At 42.1% G+C, this 15,759-nt stretch overlaps 1 protein-coding gene across 5 annotated transcripts in view; it reads left to right on the top strand.

The window, feature by feature from the left end:
• LOC146805136 (F-box-like/WD repeat-containing protein TBL1X) overlaps positions 1–15,759 on the top strand; it is a 738,509-nt gene that overhangs the window by 167,377 nt on the left and 555,373 nt on the right. For all 5 annotated transcript variants that reach the window (XM_085622288.1, XM_085622291.1, XM_085622290.1 and 2 more), the window contains exon 2: positions 9,775–9,838. The gene's annotated coding sequence lies outside the window, so the exon portion shown is untranslated. The remainder of the gene's footprint in view (positions 1–9,774; positions 9,839–15,759) is intronic.

The raw sequence follows: 15,759 nt of genomic DNA, 5'->3' as shown, positions 1-15,759 counted from the left end.
TCTCAGATGCTCCCTTTTCATCAGAGCCATTCTGGACATGGTTCTGTTTTGTGGCTTTCCTTTGGGAAATGGAGTCCAGGGTATTCAGGCCATGATCCCGATTTTTCAGCATTGGTCATGGATTTCAGTGAGGTCGATTCTGAGGCTACTGGGACTGATGGCCTCCTAGATCCTGCTGGTCAAGCATGCCAGGTGGTATGTATGGGCTCTGTAGTGTTATATGAAGTCCCAATGGGCCCAACATCAATGGAACCTCTCCAACCACATTCAGAGTTTAGGGGAGACTGCAAAAGACCTGCAGTGATGGTTGCTGCACCGCAATTGTGTCAGCAGCAGGCCCCTCACTCTACCCCTCCCAGCACTGACAGTGGTGAACGATGCATCACTTCTGGGTTGGGCTGGCTATCTGGGAGAGGTGGAGATCAGAGGGCTCTGCTCTCAGACGGAGTACTAGCTCCATATCCACCTTCTGGAGATAAAGGACATCCACTTGGTACTGAAAGCCTTCCTCCCGTGTTTAAGGGGAGGTTGATTCAGGGGTTCATGGACAACACCACCTCCACGTGGCACTACAAAAAACAGGCTGGGTGGGGTCTCTGTCCCTACACCAGGAGGTGCTGTGCCTCTGTAAATGGCTGGACCACCAATTAATTTTCCAGGTGGCGAACCAACTGGCAGGCTTTTTGAATGACAGTGCAGATGATCTCAGCCATTGGCACTTAGTGGATCATGAGTGGCAATTACAGCCAGAGGTAGAACAAGGCCTTTTCTGCAAATAGGGTGAACCTTGGCTCGATCTATTCACCGCCGCTGAGAACACACAATGTCAGTTTTTCTGCACATTGGAGTTTCTGAGGTGTCTCTCACTCGGAGGTGCTTTCTGCCTCAAGTGGAACTCAGGATTCCAGTATGCCCTTCCGTTGATTCCACTCCTGCCCCGATTTCTCAAGAAGATCAGGATGGACCGGGCCCAAGTGATCCTAGTGGCCCCTGATTGGGCACGGAGATTATGGGGTAGGTATCCAGAACTCCTGGGTTTGAGCATCTGTTCTCTGATCAGGCGGCCCCACTCGTAGGACCTGCTATCGAAGCAACAGGGCAGGGTTCTTCACAATCTCCACCTTTATGCTTGGGGATTCAGGGGCGTCAGCTCAACACTTTAGACCTTCCTCTGGAAAATTGGCAGACAGGCGTCCCTGGACGAAAACTGTATACGCCTGTCGATGTTACAAATGTGTGGTTTAGTGCAGCACACCCCAGATTGATTCTCTCCAGGCCATGGGATCTGATGTTCTGTTGTTTTAGTCTCTTGCCAGCACGATTAAGGGTTATCTTTGACTCCTTTGGCATTCTTATAGTTGGCAGATTAGCTCTCATGGTTCAAGTCACCAGTGGTGATGTGATTTTTGAAAGGGCTTCAACATATGTTTCCCCCTTTGTTCTACCCCTATGGGGCCTTAATCTGGTTATCACTTTTTGGATGAGCAGTCTGTTCAAGCTGCCCCATAGCTGTCCCCTACAGCACTTCACTATTAAGATGATGTTTTTTGTCGCTGTCATCTTTGCAAGTGTTTGAATGAGCTTCTGTCTGTTTGTGTCAATCCACTGTCTTCTTCCCAGTCAAACTATTTCTGCGGGCATTTCTCCTGAAAGTTGTCATGCCATTCCACGTCAGTCAAAACATCACCCTGCCGGTGTTTTATGCTCCACCTCACCCCTGTAAGGAAGAGGCTCCATCCCTTGGATTCCAAGATTGCATTAAAAAAGAGACATAATGCAGGGGTAAGGAAATCGCGGTGGACCCACCGGGGCCCGATAATTTATTTTTAATTTGCTGCAGGGCACCAGTTTACAATATATTCCCTAATAGGAGATATACACAAGAGATTGGACTACTGCAAATAACAACCGTAACTATACAAAATATTGGTGTTGCCTTTTTCTTTTTTTCCCCCTATTGAACAATATGCAAAACGGGGGAGAGGTGGATAACAATGGAAGAAAGGTATAGCTAAAAGGAAGAAAAGAATGCACAGAATCAACCCGCAGATACTTGAGGCGACAGGCAACCATGGAGGGAAACAGTCACAGGTGATTCTCCAAATGATGTGTTATGCTGGAGGCAGTCGGTAATACATATCATTAAGCTGTTCCACTTTCAATGACCTTTCAAGTCTGAACTAATATTCAGGAACATCTTGTTTTCAATCCTCACTTGCTACAAAACTTTGTTCTTTGCAGAATCAATTGAAAATGTGTCTCTAAACAAGGCGTGTGTCACATCAGCAGAATTTATGGTATTTAATTGTTATGTTCAACAGTTTGCAATCATTATTCGGTTAATTCCGGTCGTTGATGTGCGAGTAGGAGCTTTTTCAGTCACTAGTAATCCTCTGTTCTACTTTCTGCTATCTATAACAGCCCTATATTTGAGTGTTGTATATCAATTGGTCCATATAGAATTATGTTGGAATCAGGCAAACAGAGTCATTCCGCTGTGTCCGACAGATGGGGCAATCAACAAGCCCTGCTACGGTGCATGAGGCAGTGGCCACCGTAGTGACAGGCAATCCATCCACGAGTGGATTCTCAGATACCCAAGCGAACCTGTGACAGATCTAAGGAGTGGTACATTTCCAACCACTTCACAATGAGACCGCTGCATCTCGGTATTTATTTATTTAGAGTTTTAAATAGCGCTAGCTAGACCCTGAGGTAGCGGAGCGCTTTACATAAGGAAACAGCGTGTTACCAGTTAAAGAAATTTCACATTAATTACAGAAAAATTACAAATTCAATACAGGAGTTATTGGCAAGACGAGTGTCAGGATTCAAAAAGACCAGGGGGAGCTGGGAGTCCATTGGAAGGAGATAGCGGTGGAGAAAAAGGCGAGACATATGTCCGAAGTCCGGCTAGGTATGTGACGGCCAAAGCTGTGTGCCAGGGCCAATCTCCCCTATAGACCTTACAAGACTTTCCCAGCAAAACAACAGGGGATATATATCTACCAATGTACACGTCTATAGCCTTGGGGAAAGTTTATTGAGGTTAATTGTCCCCTTTGACAGCATCTTATAGATTCTCAGTTAGCTAATCACACTGTTGTGCTATTGGAAATGTCCTTACCCATTTGCCTTTCGTCCTTGTTGAGCATTCTCTCTGCTTCAGTCCAGTGTGTGAACGTGCTGTGTATCATTTGGTTACAGATTTGGGGAGGGGTTGTATTTTCCCAAGCAATGGCAGGGTTTCTTTTGGCCAATAGCAATGTTAGATTGAGGAATTAGCCCACTGTTTCATCTTTTTTAAAAATCTTTTTTCAAGCTGTGTAAACGCAAACATCTTAAAGCTTCCTTTCGTCATTCATTTTGAGTAGTGTTCATATGGTAATATTGCAATTTCTTCTTCTTTCATTTCAGCTAGTGTTCAAATGGTATGATATATGGCTCCTATGGAACCTGCGAATGTGGGTAGCTTTGTGTACATTCTGCCATTCCTGATTTTCAATTATGATATGTTGAATCCTGTTACTGGTCTACCATTGTCCTACATTAGTGAGTCCAGTGCAGTAGGCCATGATATGCCTCAAATCCGAAATTGATGATCACAATGTTTGATCACTGGTGGAGCGGAGGGGTTGTGTTAGTGCATCAACACTCTTTTGCATGCTCATGTCCACCTGAAGTCGATGTTGCCGTTTTTCAAAGTATTCAAATAAAAATAATTTTCCTTTTGCCCAGACGTTCTCAGTTACTCATTTTAGTGCCTCGCTTTAATTTTTGCGGTGCGTGGGAGGAGGCTCCATATTCGGAACAGTAAGAACGCTGACAGAAAAGAAACATTAGATCACCAACTAAAAGTGCCTGCAATACCAGTCCCTTATTACCTACGTGTCTTCAATGGCTCGCTTTATGGTTGTCTATTCTGCTTGCCTTATGATTGTCTATTCTGCTCTCAAATTGTAAATTGATGTGGGTTGCACCTTCAACCAGCAGTTGGTTTTCCACAGTCCATAAATGAACTTGGACTTTCTTGATTGGTATTCGAGTACAATGACATTGGTCCATACATTGATCGAATTAGTACAGTTGTGAGCTCTTGTTACTTGCAGTCCCCACTATTATACAGAGAAGCCCTGAGTGGCCTATAGCGGTGGCAGACAGGGATTGGATGTGTGTAGTGTACTTTGGTGGCTGGATAGTGTGCCACACATCTGTGCCAGATCTCATCAGTCAGGTCCCTACTCCTCCTGCAGAAGCAAAAACCACTGAACTAGGCTATACAGAAGCATTACTCAACTATAGTCTAGCACTAGCAATTAATGGATGTTACCTGTTTTCCTCTGTTTGAATGGTGTTCTTTTGGTTTGTTTCTTTGTGAGCCAAACATTGTAAGATGATTGAGGCGCTCATCGAAATCCCATGGAATTTCTTTTTGTTTTGTTAAAACATGGGACTATGAGTGCTTGCTTTAATCGAAGCCTGAGAGTGTGCCAGATGAAGCAGGCCAAGTCATCACCTCATGCCCCTCCCGTGATCTTTCCAGGTGTTGAAAAATGGTTAAGACTGGAAACCAAAAACTGCAAAATAGAGAAAACTAGAAGAGAAGTCTCATGTTATAATACCTTGGAACTAGAACAACAACGCCACACTCCATTTCAGTAGTAACCCAAACCTTCTGTAGTTATTAACAAAGGCGCTGTAAACTCACCTCTTCGGCGAAAACAAAATACTTAAATTATAGGATTCATCACGTAGGCACATATCATACCTTGGGGCTCCCACACCTCTTCAATGCTCTGTTGCTCTCTAGCTAGGTTTGCGCTTTACAAATACCCATTTGTATGTGCAAGATATGTGGTTGCCTTGCGGGTTCTGTTGAATTAATCTTGGCAGAGTCCAGATTGGAGCTAGGGATTCAATCTGGGATACTTTTGTGTCTTAATTGCTTTTGCTCCTAACTGAGGATGGGTATGGAGCATATTTGCAGTGCTTATGAGCTGAAATTGCTCGACTTCACACAGTATGATTAGAAGGTAGTAGTTCATTAAGTTAATTACTAGAGTGGCTAATTCATGGAGACAACATTCAGGTGATTTTCTGGTTGAATCACACCCAAAATCTGTGCGTGATTTTGTTATAGAAGTGCAGGGTAAGATAATGGCTTCAGAAGGCGGTTAATGCCCTTGTAAGAGGAGTTTTGGGGAATGTCCATCAAAACCTTTTAACAAAATGGGCGAAAAGTGTGCATTATTAAAGAATACAGTTGTTCCATCCCCAAATTGAATGCTTTAGAGTGTTCACCATCTCCTCTCCTTCTGGGAATGCATTCTTCCCATTGCTTTTCATTAGCTATGTGGTTTGTAACTCACATTTTCTGGCTTTCTATTTGCTGACTTTATTTGTTTTAGGCTGTCCATGGCGAGTTCAAACCCCCCAAGGAGCAAAGCATTTTCACAACAACTTCCCTTGCATTCTTCCACGGGTGCTCCTATCTGTAACCAGGCCTTTAAATCTTGTTCTTATCTTGCCACATTTGCTCTGCATCCAAGGACAGCGGTCAGAGGTCAGTCTGCATTCCAAGGGAGCTAGGTGTTTACTTTTCTTTATCTGACTTCATACTGAGAGGATTTATGTGACAATTTTGCTGGATACTCTGAGTAAGAAAGGTTTTTTCTAGCACACCACAACATTCAAATGAACTGTGCAGGTATTTCAGAATATATTAGAATTAGGAACACACAAATGAAGCATATTTTTTGTTAATTCGGAAGTGTGTTGAATATAAATACTTTAATGTGATAAAAACAAATCAATGCACTAGGTAATGCCATTTCCACACATTGCTTGTGCACTGTATAGATTTGTTAGCAAAACTGTAAGTCTGTGCAAATGTAATGGTCATTTCAGTTGGAAATGTGTTTTCTGTAATGGGAGTACGCTACCACACCATGCACACTCCACTCTACGCCACTCCACTCTGTACAACTCCACTCTACTCTGTACAACTCCACTCTACTCTGCATCACTCTACTTTACACCAATCCACTCCACTGCACTCTTGGACACTAAACTCTACTCTGCACCACTCTACCCTATGTCAATGCATTACACGCCATTCTACAACACTGCACTCTAATCCACTCCAGTCTAGGCCATTTCAATCTACTCTGCACAACTCCACAGTATGCCACTCTGCAACTCTGCAGTCTACACCACCACACTCTATGCCAATACTCACGACGCCACTGCACTTTGCACTCTAACACTCAAGTGTACGCCGCTGCACTCTACGCAATCCACTTTGTGCCACTCAAATCTACTCTGCACCACTGCACTCTGTCACTTCACTGTGCACCACCTTACATTATGCCATTTCACACTATGCCACTCTACGCCAGTGCTGTAGAGACTGAGATCTCCATCCTGAGGGCCAGTTGCCATCATTTTGTCCTTCATGCTGTAGTTGGATGATGGCTGCACCTTAAACTTTAAATGGGAGGAGCCCTTTGCTTCTCTAGAGGGCATTACTATTTCCAGCATGAACATACCGTAATAACTACACTTTGTTACCATGGAGATGTCTCAGATTACTCACTGTGTGTGCCAACTCTTATTGCCATGTTCATTGTGTTCGATAGCTCTCCTTCTGCATTTTTAATTGTCGGTGGCAAGAATGCTCGCTATGGTTCAAGACACCAGCGTGGAGAACAAAGTCTCCCTTATAGGGAGTGGCAGTGATTGTGCATCTGTGCATCACACAGACCATCTCCTCTTCTCACCTAGTCCAGACCTAGGTGGGTTATACTCGTGCATTAATCGCTGCTTTGGTTCCAAGAGGGGGCTGGAGGTGTTGCTGCCTAAAGCAGTCTCGCATTTTGTGCTGCAAACACTTCTTCAGCTGCCACAGCAGCCCCACTCGGGACCTTTAACATAACAAGTGTATTCTTAAAGTGCCATTCACCCAGAAGGGTATCTTGGCACTGAATATCAGATGTTTATTGTTACCTAACTCAATGGTACTCATTTCATTCTCTTTAGAAGGATGAAAGACTGAGTGGACCCACCAGACTTTGAACCTGTGACTATGAGTTCGAACACATGCTCCTACAGTGAATGCATTAGTCCACTAAACCACCAGAACTGGATAGAAAGGTAGTACCCCCACGTGTGGGGGGGTGGGTATAACACACTTGATAGGAATGGACCAAAACTGTAACTGTGTGAAAACCACATTGATTATATGTTGACTTCACATGGTCTATGTTTTGACCAGCTCCTATCCTGTACGATAGGCCCATCCACACATGTGGGGTGCAGGTTTCTTTAGGAGAATTGTGGTAATGCAGGAAAGTATTTTCTTTTGGTGTTGGCTGCAAGTTTCAGAATTTCCTCTCACGTCAATTTGAGAATTTTTTTTTTTTTCCCACTGATATTAGACTTATTTTCGACATACTCATGATATACAGTCAGCATTTGATGTAAGAAAAGGTACTGGGATGCTTGACACTTGAAGCACATTCTGGGCAACAAAAGCATTGGCAAAGCCAATCGATCTTGCCTGTGCAAGAGCTATTGGCTTTGCATATGTTTTTTAGGCATGTTGTATACCAGCGTGGCTGCTGTTCAGCACAGCTAAAAGTAAGTGGTGTGAAAGAGAGTGGCGTGGAGCATTGCAAAGTGGTGTGGTCTAAAGTGAAATACAGTGGCGTAGGGTGGAGTACTGTGGCATAGAGTGTCATGGAGTGGAGTAAAATGGCGTGGAGTGTTGTCGATTAGATTGGTGTAGTGTGTAGAAGATTGTTGTAGAGTGGAGTGTTAAAGAGTGTTGTGGAGTAGTGTTTTGTAGAGTGGTGTAGAATGAAGGAGTGGCACAGAATTGAGAGGAGTAAAATGGCATGGAGTATTGTAGAATGGAGTAGAGTTTCATGGAGTGGTGTAGAGTGGCGTAGGATAAAGTGGACTGGAGTAAAGTGGCGTAGAATGGTATAGATTTGCGTAGAGTGGCATACAGTGTCAAGGAGGGGCATAGAATGGTGTATGTATTGTGTGGTACTGCACTGCCATTACAGACAACTCATTTTCGATTGAAACTACTACTACATTTGCACAGACATACAGTTTTACTTATAAAATAATACAGTGCACGAATAATAATGTGTGGAAATCTGTATCACCTACTTTATTGATTTGTTTTGATTGTCATACAATATTTGGTCCCACCACACTTTCGAATTACAAAAAGGTGTGCTTGATTTGTTTTTTCCTCTTTCCTAATTATGATATATTCTGAAATATTTGTACAGTTAATTTACTAGCAGTTACATTTTGTTGTGTGCTAGAAAAGAATAACATCCTTCAGCCTTTCATTTAAGAAAATTAAACACCAATCTCCCTTAGTAGGCAGAGCCTAACATTTGGCCGCTGACTCTGAATGCACAGCAAATGTAACAAGATAAAAAACAATATTTGAAGGCCTGTTTATTGCTCATTTACTTCTGAACTCCAGTATGGTTGTTTCTGCATGCTCGTCCATAGACAGAACAATGTTTCTCACGGGCATGCAATCGTGATGAACTGGTAGTGGCAGAGATAGTAGAATCCGTCAAGCAGAAAGATAAAAGGCAGAAAAACCTTAAAAAAAAAATACAGCACGTTTTTCGCTTCCTGAATACAGGGGAGACAACTAAAAACACACGAACTCGCATGGAGTGCCTAACGAAGAAGAAAAAAAGAGAAGAAAGTGAGCATTCCTGGAAGATTACAAGGAGCCAGTCAGAGAGGTGGTAAACCGATTATGCTCCACGAGAGTGACAAAAATATACTGGACAGACTAAAACAAATAAATTAAATAAATAGAAAGCAAGCAAATGTGAGTTACAAAACACAAAGACAATGGTATGCAATGGGAGGAATGCATTCCAAGGGAAGCTTTCAGCATGTCCCCAAAACCTCTTTGCAACCAGACAGCTGCGCTGTCTGGTAGGCTTCGACCTAAAAAAGTAGTGTGATCCATGCATGACAAAGCACCCTGCAATCCCCGAGGTCTAGTTTTCAGAAAGATCTTATGTTTGTAGGTTTTCCTGGAATCTGCCCAGACCTGGATACCCGGTCCACATATTGCAACCACCCACTTACCCATAATGATTGAAATGCAAAGAAAACAAGCATTGGCATAACCAATAGGTCTCGCCTTTGGGACCTTATAAGTGTTTAGCCATGCAACAGTTGCATAACTAAATACTTATAAGGTCCCAAAAGCGAGAGCTATTGGTTATGCAAAGCGGCCGTGCGGCCGCGAAAGTGAAACTGATCGCGATCACGATCAAACATCAAAGCGGCCGCGAAACCAAAAGTAATCGTGGTAAAACCCGGCGCGCGCCCCCGCGCACATGCACTGTAGCTCTAGGCTGGCCTGGTAGCACTTTTTGGAGCCCTCTCAATAAGTCTCGCCAGACTAGCGCATGCGCTGGATCAGGCGAGACCTAAAAATCATGGTTCCGTGTTGCATTTTGAGGCCTATCCTGCCCCAAGTGATTGGCCTATCCTCACAAGTGGGGTACTATTTTTATCAGGAGAAGTGTGAAAACTCTGGGTGTTATGTCTTCTGTCAATTCGCACAGTATGCTGAACTTTCCATCACAGAAATGTTTGGAAAATCTGCTGTACCTGTAGAAAGTTGTGTTCCGATTGTTGCTGATGATATTGACATATGCGAATAATTGTTTCTTGAAATTATACTTACTTGCTCTTTTTTCTCATTTGTCTGCTTCATAGGTGACTGATGATTGGAAACCAGCCTGGAAGGAAATCTGGGAAACCAGCCACATTCGCCCCTTGAGTAAGTAGCAGCATGTACTAAATTAAATCTTCTGCCAGGTAAATGGAAAAAAGCCGATCCGTGCGCTTGAGTAATACAAATTAATTGGAATGATTTGATCACTGGAAACTATGAGGATGATTCAGGCTTTCCAGGAAAGAAAAGTGAGCAAGTATGTGGTTGCAAGAACCATGCTCCTGTAAATTAGCATTTCTTGTCATATGTATGTTTGATACGTTTTAAACCATAAATGTTTTAAATATGCAGGGAGTGAGTGGACACCAATGCACCACTGTATTTAAAAAAAACCCATATATTTTAGCATGTATACAAAGAACGATCAAATGTCAGCCAAAACCCATAGTGGGGCAAGCCTAACTAACACTGATATGTGTCTATAATTCCATGTGTTTGCATGTACCTATAGATAAACATGGATATATAGTAGCCTAACTTAAAACACAATTTTATTGTTTTACAATGAAGTTCTAAGATGCATTTGTTATGAGTGTCACTGAAACATTGCTAATGTATTTTCGCAAAGCTACTTGCTTTACAACCTATTATTTTCATTAGTATTGTATCTGCGCCTTGACTGATACTGTTCTTCCGCTCTAAAAATCAAACTTATATAGTTACTAAAAACATCAACAGTTTTACCCGGGACCTGTCCTCTGTTTCCTATTGCTATTCGTGTGCATTTATAAATTATAATGCTAACCGGGGTATCAACTAAAGCTGTGGATAGTGGTTCTCTATGTAGGCTATGCCTACCACTCCCCCACCCCGTCCCCATAAAAAGAAAAAATGGTTTTGCAATTTTTTTTATTTTTTTTTATTACTGAACTGACTCGGATAGGTAACTGAATACAAACACATTTATTTTTCATTTTGTAGGCATTTGCATGTGCGGTGCAAATGCCTAAAAAATGACATGGATGGCTTCATAAACTTTGTTCTATTTTACTTTAACCATGCTGCACAGCATTGAGGATGCTGTGTGGCATGGCTAAAAACGATTGGCAAATCCAATCGGTCACAAAGGCGAGACCAGTTGGCTTTGCGTATGCGTGGTCCTAATTTTCTTTTTCCCTGCTCCCGTTGGATTAGGATATTTCTTATATTACTCACTGATCGGAATGTTAATCATCAGTGTTATTGCCTCTAAATTCGGCCATTATCATATCCCATGCTTGTGCAGGCTTCAATTTTCTCATTCCTCTTTTTTTGTATCATATGAAGGAGGGTACTTTCACATTTTGCCAATTTCAGTACTTCATGTTGCCATTTAAGAATACAAGTTGCTTCCCTAGCTTTACAGTTGTTGCTGTTTGCCATTTAGCTAGAACTGGTGCAAGGTCTATGAATCTATTGGCAACTCTTTTATTTCTTTTGGGTTTGCGTAGGAGCCAAATAGGTATATCTCAGCAGTGCAGTCCATATGTCGTGGTTTTAACAAGGCTTCTAATTCTTTCCCAATATATTTTTAGGTCTGGGCAGGTCCATATCATGTGTTAAAAATCTGCATCGGTCTCTACATTTAGGACATCCCGCCTGAGAACCTAGGCTGAATTTATCTCTTTTGGGTGTAATGTAAGTGCTTTCCTGGTAGTTAAAATGTATTAATTTGAACCTAGCCTTTCTGAAGATTTGCAGTGCACTGGTCAGTATATGCTCCCATTCAGTTTCCACCAAAAGTCCCACTTGTCTTTCAGACTCTTCTAAAGTTCCTCTTGCCTGCTCATGGATGGCTTTATGTAATGTTGTTGTAATGACACTATTTTTGTCTGTAGTCGTGCAGATTTCTGGTGATCCCTTATTTATAGGTAGTTTGGCGCATTCTGTGTTCCATGTTTGCTTTCTTGTGGCTCTAACTTCTCCATATAATAGAAATTTCTCTTTTTATATCCTGCAGTCACTAACCAGATTGCAAATGCCTTATATATGCCTCCTTTGTAATAAGGTCCCGTCTGGAATATTCCCATCTCCTCCCATACCTGAAGCCCTCCACAATTACCTTTGTGTTGTACAGCTTTTAGTCCTTGAAGAGGAAACCCTGGAGCATTGGGAGATTTTGCCTTTGTTGACAATGGTCACAATTATGTTTGAGGGCTTCTAGTAGTTTTGGGTGTTTTCCTACCCTTTTCATAGTTCTGATGAGTATGGATGTTCAATCTGAAAGTGTCAGTGTATCGTTGCTTCCACATTCTATACTTGTTAACCTTTTACTCATCCATCTTGCTGCTAATTGTAGTTGTGCAGCTATCTAAAACAGCTCATTGTCTGGATTCCCAAGCCTCCCTCCGCGACCTGCAATTTGAGTGTTGCTAATACTCTGTCAATTTGGGCCCCATATTGGATTTAGATGCAGTTTGCCCAGTTCATAAAAAATATCTTTGGGCATTTGTATTTCTAGTGCTGCAAAATATTGTATTAAGTGCACCACCATTTGGATAAAGCTGTCTTACCCACTATTGAGAGCAGTAGTGATTTCCAGAAATGTATCCCACTTTTTGTTGCTGCCTGTGTAAATCCTAAATTCCTGTTTAACAAGTCTGTTTCCGACCAGCAGATTTGTACCCCTAGGTATAGTATTGTAGTAGCCTTTCAACAAACATTGAGCAGTTTTGCATACAGTCTTTATATTCATGTCTGTGTGCTTCTCATATATATATGTGAAACTGCCTCACAAGTATCCAGATATGGATGTCACAAAATTAACTTCGACTCAAAGTTGGGAAAACTGAAATTCTATCCCCCTTTCATTCTACCTCTTGTCTGAAACCTTCTATTTCGGTCATATGCACTCCACCAGAAACCTACACCAGTACAAAGCATCAAATCTGGACGAAAAGCTTGGCATGTACTTCACAATTGGAGGACCAAGTCCAGTCTTTTGTCAAGATCAGTTTTCCTCAGTTGTGGTCTCTGAAACGGATTATTCACTTATTTCTTATACTGTGAAGAGTTCAGAAAATAAATCTTTTATTTCTGCTGTGTTGGATTACTCCACTGCTCTTTCTGTGGATCAGCCTGCAAATGCATTAAAGAAAAACCTCATCTTGTCCAAAATGCAGAACCCAGATTTATACTGAACTGCAAGCAATTGGATATATTATCCCCAGACTTGCTGAATTACATTGGCTTTCTGTTAGTCAAATTAACACCAAAAAACGTAATTCCTCCTCATCTCCCTCCCTAATCACAATCCCAAGATAGACTTGTGGCTGAAACATCTAACTTCCTTTGACTGCGTTCCTTCCCACATCATTGACTCAGCGAAATCCTTTGGATTCACCCTAGACAAACACTTACATATGCAGGCGCATATCAATAATGCCTCCAAGGGAGCTAATCACCAGATGAGTATCCTAAGGAAACTTAAACCCTTCCTCCCACAGACCGACTTAAAAATGGTGGTACAAGCCCTAGTGTTACCAAGATTGGACTATGAAAGCACCATTCTATGCGGTCCTCCCAAATACAAGCTGGCCCCGCTGAGGGCATCTCTTAATGCTGTGGCCAGACTGGTCTCTGGAACTAAAATAAATAACCACATTTCTCCGACCTTGAAAGATCTGATCTGGCTACCCTACGAGGCAAGAATACAACTAAAGATCACCTGCATGACCCATAAAGTCCTGCATAGAAATACACCCATTTACTTAGCACAAAAACTAGAGTGGTCGGGAGGATGCAGACACTCGTGAAGTGCGATTTCACTACTACTGAAACAACAATCCTTCCAAAAAAAGAGAACTGGTTGCAGAGCATTCTCCGGTATTGCACCGAAGATTTGGAACCTTTACCTCCATATGTACGCAGAATCTCTTCCTTTTCCTCTTTCAAAAAAGAACAAAAAAGAAGTAAAAGTGCTTCTGATGAACAAATACACATCTTAAGACTTTAATTCATAGGTGACTATTAGCCACATATGCTATCCTATATACCATTGTCTACCTCTTTTTTATTGAATGTCGAATATTTAATGTATGTATATTACCCCTGTCTTCTAATGTTTAAAAACAGTGTATTGTAAAGCGCTCTGATACCCTCTTGGGTCATGTTTGCGCTATATAAAACTTTCTAAATAAATAAATAAAATAAATAAAGAATAATGGTCCAGTCCCGGGGCCTGGTGCACAAATCACTTTATAACTCTCTGCTACCCACTTTGTAGAAGATTTTTGTTTTACAAACCAAGTTGTAGCCTGAGATCAAAAAAGGTCTTCTATCTTAATGTTCCTATATACTGTCGTGCCCTGCTAGGAGGCAGAGCGTTCTCAGTTGTTGCAGCTAGACCCTGAAATAGACTGCCTTTGAAATTGCGAGCAGAACAGTTTTTTGTTGAATTTCAGAAAACTTCTGAAGACCTGGATTTTCCCTGATCGTTAGTCATTTCCTGTAGGCTTTTTTGATAGCTACAGATAATATTTTTGCATGTGGGAGAGATCTGCTGTTGAGTCTAGGATCCTTATCAGTCTTGTGGTAGTTAATCGCTGTGTTGCTGCCTGCGATGAGTCCATTCTGATCTCGATGGTTAGGTGATGCATACTGTGAAGCAGTCTCTTTGCAAGGACTTTGCTCACCATTTTATAATCAGTGTTGAGCGTAGATACTGGTCAATATCATGCCATTTGTATTAGGTGTCTGCCTTGTTTAAGTTGGTCTACTAACTTTGACTCTCGTATTGTGGAGGCAGGCTATGCTTTTCACTTGCTGCGTTGCACATTTTTGGCCAGATTTGGAGCTAGTTTGTCTACATAGGTCTCATAGAATTCAGTCCGTAGGCCATTTGATCTAGGCGTGGCCCCCAGCATTTCACTTAATTGAACTCTTAATGTTCATCTCCTTGATAGAATTTCCCATACCAGGGATTTTTGACAGTTTGAAACACTCTGTGTATTCCTCCAACCCGGGTTTGTTTACTTCTGCACACACTAGATATAGGTCTTAGTAAAAATCTACAAAGGCTTTGTTTATGATTGCTTGTTAGCGAATTATGCTGCCCTTCTTTTTTTTTTAGGTTGAGCATGGGTAGCGCATGTGCTGCTCTGCGAGCCATGCTGCATTGGAGTATATACTTCAAGCCTCGCAAACTCTCTGTCCATATTTGTCTTTCGCTTGTGTCATTGTCCTTCGTAAATGCTGGTTTCTGATTCGTTATTAGGCTTGTTAGTCCCTCCTTAGTACTGCCTTGTCTGCATTTGTAACCTTTTATCGCAAAAAAATACTCCAGTTGACCGTAGTCAGAGCGGATATTATATTACCTGTGTCAGAAGACAGGGAAGAAGAAGAAGTCTGGGGCCTCTCTAGTGAAAGTTTGTGCTAAACACAATCTTGAGTCAGGGAGAGAACACTTCTTGTTTTAGTTACCCTCACACACCCTAGTGGTGTCATGCTTCATCATCGGGTCACACCGACCCCTACAAGTCGGGGTGGGCTCAACCACAGTGTTGGGAGCTCTTGGAATAGATGAAGGTAGGGGGGGTTAAAGATAAAATACCTCAGGCAGACCCCCGGTTTCCCATTATTGTTGGGTCTGTCTGGGTCAGTAAAAAATCTAAAAACGGGTCTCGTTAGGGTATTATGGTCCTAAGACCCTAGTGCCAACATGTTTCAGTCCTATGTGGCCATAAAGTTCCCGGACTTTCTTCAGGGCAAATAGAGAACCCCCTATGTGAGTGCTATTACAGGATGGGATTTCCCTATACTTTCTGTAAAGCGAGGGCAGAGTAGCTACTCCTCGCAGCGTGTAGAATGTATGTGTATCTGTGTACTGCCAGTCTCCATCTGAAAGATTAAGGGACAGAAACGCTGTAAAAAACATTTAAAAAACGTGCAATAAGTGTGTCATACCCAATCGGTGTATGGTGATAACATGCTTGCTTTTGTGTGCATGCCTCTGTTGGAGGAGAGGTCCCCTCATTGTGCCACTCATC

The sequence above is a fragment of the Triturus cristatus genome, chromosome 8 (assembly GCF_964204655.1).
Source record: "Triturus cristatus chromosome 8, aTriCri1.1, whole genome shotgun sequence".
Lineage (NCBI taxonomy): Eukaryota > Metazoa > Chordata > Amphibia > Caudata > Salamandridae > Triturus > Triturus cristatus.
The sequence above is the reverse complement of the archived record's forward strand: the minus strand, read 5'-3'. Positions and strand labels throughout refer to the sequence as shown.